The sequence below is a fragment of the Lactuca saligna genome, chromosome 6, assembly GCF_052625555.1.
Source record: "Lactuca saligna cultivar CGN05327 chromosome 6, ASM5262555v1, whole genome shotgun sequence".
In the NCBI taxonomy this organism is placed as follows: domain Eukaryota; kingdom Viridiplantae; phylum Streptophyta; class Magnoliopsida; order Asterales; family Asteraceae; genus Lactuca; species Lactuca saligna.
Genome location: NC_136422.1, coordinates 71,640,774 through 71,649,804, shown reverse-complemented (window position 1 = coordinate 71,649,804; position 9,031 = coordinate 71,640,774).

Here is a 9,031-nt window from a genome sequence, read left to right as displayed (position 1 = left end):
ACTTATATTGAGTCTTCACCATCGACTGTTGAGATCGAAGACCCACCTCTACCACCCTTTAGGTGGTCTACTCGTCCTATTAAGTACACTAAGCTTCTAGATTTTTCTTACTCTACATACTCAGGATCATTTGCATAATTTATAACGAGCATCCACCATCTGTCTGAACCTGAACTGTACAGAGAACCTGTATTGGATCCTCTTTGGAAGAATGTTATGGCTGAGGAACTCACTACTCTTCATCAGACTCATACATGAGATTTGGTTTCCCTTCTTATTAGGAACATACAATTGGTTATCGTTGGGTGTACAAGATAAAAACAAAATTCGATCGGTCTGTTGAGCAGCACAAGGACAGTCTTGGAGCAAAAGAGTATTCCTAATAGTATGGTTTTGACTATGAGGAGACTTTTGCCCCAGTGGTAATGATGACGACATTACGTACTATGATTGCATTTGCATTTATTAGATAGTGGAAGATCCTTCAAATGGATGTCAAGAATGTCTTTTGGTATGGTGATCTCCATGAAGAGGATTATATGTCTCCTCCCCCAGGAATATAGCACCAGTCGGGTGAGATTTTTCGGCTTTGTAGAGCTTTGTATGGTCCCAAGCAAGCACCTTATTTGGTTTGAGAAATTCTCAATAGTGATTACCTCTCTTGGATTTGTTCAGAGTCATCATGATTCACCTTTGTTTATTAGATGCTCAAGTGTATGACATATTCTTTTGTCCTTGTATATGGATGACATGATTATTACTGATGATGGCCATGGTAGTATTGAGTCTTTGAAGCATGATCTAGCTCATCGATTTTCTATGAAGGATTAGGGCTTGCTGCATTATTTCTTAGGTATTAAGGTAGCTCAGTCTAAGAAAGGGTATCTTTTTTCTCGGACTAAATATATATGTTTGACTTTTTTACACGAGCGGGCCTCTATAACAATCGGGATGTAGATACTCCTCTTGAAACCAATGCACGGTACTTTCCTAATGATGGTGTTCCTTTATCCGATCCAAATATTTACCGGACTATTGTAGGAAGTTTGGTTTATCTCATAGTTACTCTTTCGGAAATTGCTCATGTTGTTCATGTTGTCAGTTAGTTTGTTATTGCTCCTACTTTTGTTCATTGGGGTGCTATACTGCATATTATGATATATCTTCGTGGCACTCAGTTTCATACCCTCTTGTTTCCATCGACGTCATTACTTGAGTATCATTGCTATAGTGATGCTGATTGGGATGGTGATCGTCATGATAAAAAATCCACCACCGGAATTTTTTGTGTTTCTTAGAGAGTCTCTCATTTCTTGGAAGAGCAAGAAACAAGACATTGTTTCTAGATCTTCCATGGATGTCGAGTATCATGCTATGGCTGTAACTACATCTGAGATTATCTAGTTATGGTGGTTTCTTTCAGGTATGGGGTTCACATTTCTTCACCTACGTCCTTACATTGTGATAACAAAAGTGCGATGCAAATTGTGAAAAATTCAGTTTTCCATGAGCGAACGAAGCACATTCAGATTTATTGTTACTTCACCCGTCATCACTTATGTAAGATCCCGTTATTTTACTGCTTGTAAAGTCAACCTTAGTCAACCAAAGTCAAACTTGGGTCAAATAAAACCCTTTTTATTGTATGGGTTTTTATAAAGGTTGGAATAAAAACCTTTGCTTGATAAACATCCTAAAAATGTTTGTGGTTGACTTAAGAAGAGAAACGCTTAAAACCGAGAACTTTCACACCTTCCTTCTCTGCTTTCCCTTCAGACGGCATACGAGGGTTGCAAACCCTTATACCGTGAACGAGGGCCGCAAACCCATAAACAGTGAAATTCGGCTGCAATTTTGCTTCTCGGTCACCACCACCTTCCGACCGCAAATGAGGTTCACGACCGTGAACCCTTCGGTAATGATCCCTCATATATATATATATATATATATATATATATATATATATATATATATATATATATATATATATATATATATATATATATATATATATATATATATATATATTTCAGCCGACTTTTAGCTCATTTCTACACTTTCAAACACAATTTCAGTCCTTTTCTCTCAAGTATCATTAGCCAAGAACAACCTCTCTCCTTAAGAACATACTAAGATCATCCTTTCTCATCAATTTCAAGTGATAATCACTAGTTCTTCATAAGATCTGTAACACCGTAAATTTCAAGACAAAATTTTCATTTAAAATAAACATTTTATTCTTAGAAACATTTGTTTAAAATCTCATTCATAGTTGATTTACAAAACATGACTCCATTTTCACTTGCATAGAAAACCAGGATCCTCCAAAATATGACTCTTTCTCTGGTGTGTACAATCAAGCCGGTGCCGTCCCGTGATACTGAAAGAAACCTGAAAAACATCACACAAAACACTGTAAGCACGAAGCTTAGTGAGTTCCCCAAAATACCACACATAACACATATTAGCCACTCGAGGCTATAACTCTATGGGTTCGTGCACCCAAACTCTGTGAACCCTCAGGTTCTAACTCTGGGAACCTTCCGGTTCCAACTCTATAAACATGCACAGCATAAATCACATAGAAATAATGCAGTACAACACACCACGTACATATAGCATACAAATACTCTAATCACATAACTCTGGTTACCTACTCAAGGTAAAGTATAGTGAGAAGACTCACCTGGCAAGCAGAAAGTAGATATCCCCACACTCGAATCTCGAACTCGCCACCGCCTAACACGTAAGGCAAATACTCTCATGAATATAACTCTCGAGACTAGAATAAATCCTCTCATAACACCCTCTTATGGGTAAAAGACTATTTTACCTCTCTCTTGGCCCAAAGGCCACATTACTGACCTAACCCTAAAAGTCAACGACCAACCCTTGGTCGAAATCAAAGTCCTTAGTCTAAGTCAACCCCTGACTTACCCTACTCGCCGAGTCAACCCAATGACTCGTCGAGTTCCCATAATCAGAACTTCACTCAATCTGCGACCTAACTCGCCGAGTCACCCCGAGACTCGCCGAGTCCAACAACTCTGAGTCCACTCGCACACGACTCACCGAGTCATCCCTTGACTCACCGATTCTCGACTTAACCAAAGAATATTTGGGACTCTTCGACAAGACTCGCCGAGTCCAAATGGACTCGTCGAGTCCAAGGCTATCTTCAACCTACTCGCCGAGTTGTTCTTCCAACTCGTCGAGTTCCAGGCCATCTTCAAGCAACTCGTCGAGTCGCCCCATGTGACTCGTCGAGTACCACCGGTCTGAATCCATACAGAAGCATCTCAGGCCATGCAATTGATCCAAAACATAGATCTAGTCTCCTACCACTCATCCATCATGTAAAGTGGCAAACTTTACGTGAATCCAAAGAGATCTAAGCCAATTGCACTGTAACAGCCCGTTATTTTAAGTCAGTAAAAATTGAGTCCTGTAACCTCTTTGAGGAAAGAATTAGAATATCATCGAAAAATGAAGTATTCAAAAACTCTATTTGGAGTACACTATGTGGTAGGTATCGTCTTAAGGTTTCCAAACATATAAATAACACAAAAATCCGAGTTATAACGAAGAAATTATGACCATTCTAAGTTATCCGACAAAAACCGGCAATACGAAGTTGCGTAAAAACGCAAAGTTTCAATAAAAACACTTTCTGACCTTACGTGTCTAAATGAAAGTCATAGATATCGTTAAACTACAAACATGCATAAAAATAACGCTCAAATCGGACATCGTATGAATAAGTTATGAATTTTTAAAGAAATTCCTTAATCACGTCATTTTAATAAATAAATAATAAAAATAATTTCGGAATTTGCCAACGGAATCTAAATGAAAGTTGTAGATCGTAGTCTGACCTTCGTAGGGATATAAAGAACGTCAAAAACGGAGTTCGGATGAAGGAGATATGAATTTTTGAAGTTTGATAAATAATTTATATATAATTTTTATTAAAAATTCGGTATTATCCGAAGGGGAGTCAGCCTAGGGCCGTAGTACGCGCTGCATACCCGCGTACGCCCTGCGTACTCGAGGCCACGACCTCGGATTGTCCACGTCGCCTCTATGCAAGCTACCCCTCCCCATCCCGTCCGAAGCGCTGCAGCCGAGGATGCGGTCAGCAGTGACGTCCCGTACGCGCTATCTTCAAACTTTCAAGTGAGTTCATACCCCTTTCAAACACACTTTAAATACATTTTAAATTCTTTTATACTTCTTTAGGGGGGGGGGGGAATACAAGTAAACATACGGTTATTATCGTGTATTTTATAAAGTTTCACTTAGCTTGTTTTACCGAATAAATCACTTGGAACTCATTACTATTATGGAAAACTTTTGTCATACTTTGTGTGCATTAGACTTATACAAAGTATATAATGATTTCAAAGTACCTTTCATTGTTAAGTCGTTTTATACATTCTAAAAACTTATGGTTTTGCTTTGTCAAACATTGTGAAAAAGGATAAACTTTGCATAGAAAACTATCACTTTAATACGGGCTTAGTTGAGAATCCATGAGACGTGTATATCTTCAAATGTTACTTTTCTTTATTAGAAAGTAGTGCTGCAAGTCCTGTCTATAACCAGAGTCTCCCGTTCGGAGAACGTGTCAAATGTGTATAGATCTATACGGGAAGTCATGATCCCGCGCCCTGACTGTTAGCTACAGTCCGTCTTTTGGGGTGACAGATTGGTATCAGAGCTTTGTTTATAGGGAATTAAGTATATCAAAACCATTCCTTTTTGATATACAACTATAAACTCAACTGGGCAAAAACACTCTGAGAAAATTCATACTTTTGAAATTAAATCTAATTAGTTTTAAGGTAAGCATGCACTCATTTTATACTAATAACAGTTTCATAGTAAATAACCTTAGAAGTATTATAAATAAGTTGTGCAGTACAGGTACGCCTTGGGACATGTAATCGGAACTGGGAAGAATATAGCCTGATCAACTATATTTGTCCAAGAGCCGACTAACGTATGCCAAGGAGTGTCTGCAATGGACAACAAATTTAAAACTTACCAAAAGCATATCGTTAAAGAATACTAAGGGAGTATTCGAGTGCCGTCAACCATTAAACTTAAGGGTAAGTTTCATGTGCTCTAGCTTATAGTAAATTTTTAACTCTATTCTCGTACAGTCTAAATGGCGGGATTCCATCACCCCAATGACCCCTACTACTCCAACCAAGGAAATGGAGGGTGGATCGAAGAAGATCCTGAAGAAGACGAAGAGCCTATAGAGTTGGAGGGAGGGGATGACTCTGGCACGGATTCGGAGCCAGAAATTATAAATCCACCAATCCCACAACCTCCCGTCCACGTGAGGAACTTCCAAGGACCCACTCCAGTGTGGGGAAGTCACCTCCATCATTGGAGCCAACAACAAAGCTTACGCCCTCCCTACGGCATGTGCCGAGACTTCTATGATGTGAGAGGCGGGGGATCAGCCAACCGAGCACTTCCGGTCATGGTTGGCAAACTCGCCAACCAGTGCTATCAATCCGGAGTGCAAGCCAACCGAATCCGAGAGGTCAATGTGGAAGTACAAATCCACACGGCCGATATCAACCGCCTAGAGATGTTGCAGAACGACATCCACATTCGCGCCGAAGCATTTCAAGCACAAGCAAATGAGGACTTCACAGAATTAAGAGAACAACAAGCTGCGTTTGATAGACGCCTCATGGAGTCGAAGCAGTCCGACACAGAGTCGAGGTCCAAACACAAAGCACGCCGCAAGTAGTACTTGCCCGACTCTCAAATTTTGTTATAAATTAGGACTTCGGATAAAAGTATTATTTTCTTTAAATTGTTCTGTAATCGGAGGCCTTTAGAATGGCCAAGAACTTTTGTCTAGACCTCGCTGTAACACAACTATATGTTTAATATATATAAGGGTATATCCCTTTTCTTGTTGTTGTTAATCATGCGCAATTCGTTCAATTCATTGGTACATCTATTCAAACTTTACTTTCAAGCTCAAAACATTGTGTCGGTCAAACCCAACTTCTTAGAACTATTAGAAGTTAACTCAATATCATTCAACTCTGAACTGCCAAAACTTATAAATTTTTCCATTTTTTTCTTTTGGCAGCGCGATGCCTCCTCGTCCAAACCTAAGGCCCAGGTCGGGCACGACACCACCACCACCTCCACCACCAACTTATGATCCAGCCATGGTCCAGGGTGCTATCACAGCAGCAGTAACTGCAGCGCTCTCGCAAATAAACTCCCACGGAAATGGAGGGGCGGGAAGCAGCACGAATCATCCAAATCATGGCACTGGTCATGGCCAAGGAAGAGAATGTACTTACAAGGAGTTATCTAACGCTAAGCCAAAAACTTTTAATGGAACTGGGGGAGTCATTGCACTAATGCAATGGTTTGAGAAGACCGAAACGGTCTTCGAGATCTGCTCATGCCTGGAAGCAAGCAAAGTCAAGTTCGCTGCTTGCACTTTCGTAGATCGAGCGTTCACTTGGTGGAAAAGCCATCTGAATTCGGTGACGCTCACTGTCGCCAATGCCATGAGTTGGGACGATCTAAAGGTTCTACTACTGGAAGAATACTGCCCAAGGGGCGAAGTGCAAAAGCTTGAGCAGGAGCTCTGGAATCTGAAAATGACTGGGTCTGACCTAGTCACCTACACAGCTCGGTTCAACGACCTCACTGCACTGTGCCCTACCATGGTCAACCCAGAATCAAAGAAGGTTGAAAGGTACATTTGGGGGTTGTCACCCCAGATTCAAGGGCATGTCCTAGCTTCCGGCCCAGTTACCTACAACAGCGCTAAACGCCTGGCTCAGCGACTCATCGACCACGGAGTAAAACACAGTATCATTTCAACAACCGCAAATCCACCTAGGGAGGCTCAGGGCCAGAGTAGGCCTTGGAACAAAAGGAGGGGACAAACCCTCCAGGAAAACCCCAAGAAACAACAAGTAATAGCGACCCACACTATGACTGTACCTGCCAACCCTGCCCCCACAAGCTCATATAATGGGAAACTTCATAAGTGCAACCGATGCAGCTTCCACCACCACGGTCCTTTCCATGATCTTCAATGCACCAAGTGTAATAAGAAGGGACATACAGCCCGCTATTGCAAAGAGCCAACCGAGCCATCCGTCCCCACTACTAATACCGGGGTAAGCCGCGCCTGCTTTGAGTGCGGAGACACGGGGCACTACCGTAGGGACTGCCCAAAGGCAAACAGCTGGAATACCGGCGGAAGGGGCCGAGTTTTCGCAATGGGACAAGATGAAGCCATTGCGGACCCTACTGTTGTTACGGGTACGTTTCTTCTTGATAACTCGTATGCATGCATTTTGTTTGATAGTGGAGTGGAAAGGAGTTTTGTGAGTCATGAATTTAAAGGCCTGCTAAAATCAATACGACAATCATTAAGTGAACCATTCATAGTAGAAATGGCCAACGGGCAAACCGAAGGCACTAAGGAGATATACGTAAACTGCACCCTAACTTTAAACGATAATCCCTTTTCAATCAACCTAATGCCAGTCTCGATTAAGAGTTTCGATTTCATCGTTGTCATGGATTGGCTGAGTTCTCATCATGCGGACATTCTATGTTATGATAAGGCCGTTCGCCTTAATCTGCCAACCGGCGAAACTTTCATTGTCTTGGGCGACAAACCCAGTACCACTCTTCGTATCATCTCAAGTATCCAAGCTCGGAAATGCCTACGCAAGGAGTGTCACGCATTCTTGGCACATGTTGTACATGTGAAACGCGAAGTCCAGGACATCAAGAGTGTGCCCGACGTATGCGATTTTCCCGACGTTTTTCCCGAGGACCTTCCGGGAATACCTCCCGCGAGACAAGTTGAGTTCAGAATCGATCTGGTTCCCGGAGCTACCCCAGTAGCCAAAGCACCTTATCGATTAGCCCCGGCAGAGATGCAAGAGCTATCCAGCCAACTGAATGAACTACTTGGAAAAGGATTCATCAGGCCGAGCTTCTCGCCATGGGGAGCACCCGTACTATTCGTGAAAAAGAAGGATGGATCATTCAGAATGTGCATCGAGTACCGAGAACTCAACAAACTTACCATCAAGAACCGCTACCCCCTACCCCGAATCGATGACTTATTCGACCAACTCCAAGGAGCCAACTACTTCTCCAAGATCGATCTGAGGTCGGGATATCACCAGCTGTAAGTCTTGGAGAGTGATATTCCCAAGACGGCCTTCCGAACACGATACGGACATTACGAGTTCGTAGTGATGCTGTTCGGACTAACCAATGCCCCGGCCGTATTCATGGATCTTATGAATCGGGTATGTCGTCCATTCTTGGATAAATTCGTGATAGTATTCATAGACGACATACTCATTTATTCAAAGAATAAAGAAGAGCATGGTCAACATCTGAGGCAAGTTTTAGAGACGTTACGGACTGAGAGACTGTATGCAAAATTCTCAAAATGTGAGTTTTGGATTAGAAAGGTGGACTTCCTCGGTCACGTGGTCAGCAAGGAAGGAATCCACGTGGATCCATCAAAAATCAAGGCTATCGAAAACTGGTCTGCGCCAACTACACCAACAGAAATTCGCCAATTTCTAGGTCTTGCTGGTTATTACCGAAGATTCATCCAAAATTTCTCCAGCATCGCAAAGCCTCTTACCGCCTTAACACAGAAAGGTGTGACCTACAATTGGGGAGAAAAGCAAGATGCTGCATTTCAGACTTTGAACTAGGCCCTTTGCAGTGCGCCCATCCTTTCTCTCCCAGAAGGGACCGAAGATTTTATGGTGTATTGCGACGCTTCGAAGTAAGGGCTGGGCTGTGTACTAATGCAGAGGGGAAAGGTTATTGCATATGCCTCACGACAACTGAAAACGCATGAGGTCAACTACACCACTCATGATTTAGAACTTGGGGCGGTGGTCTTGGCTCTTAAAATCTGGAGACACTACCTATATGGTACCAAATGCACTATCTTTACAGACCACAAGAGCCTACAACACATCTTCGACCAGAA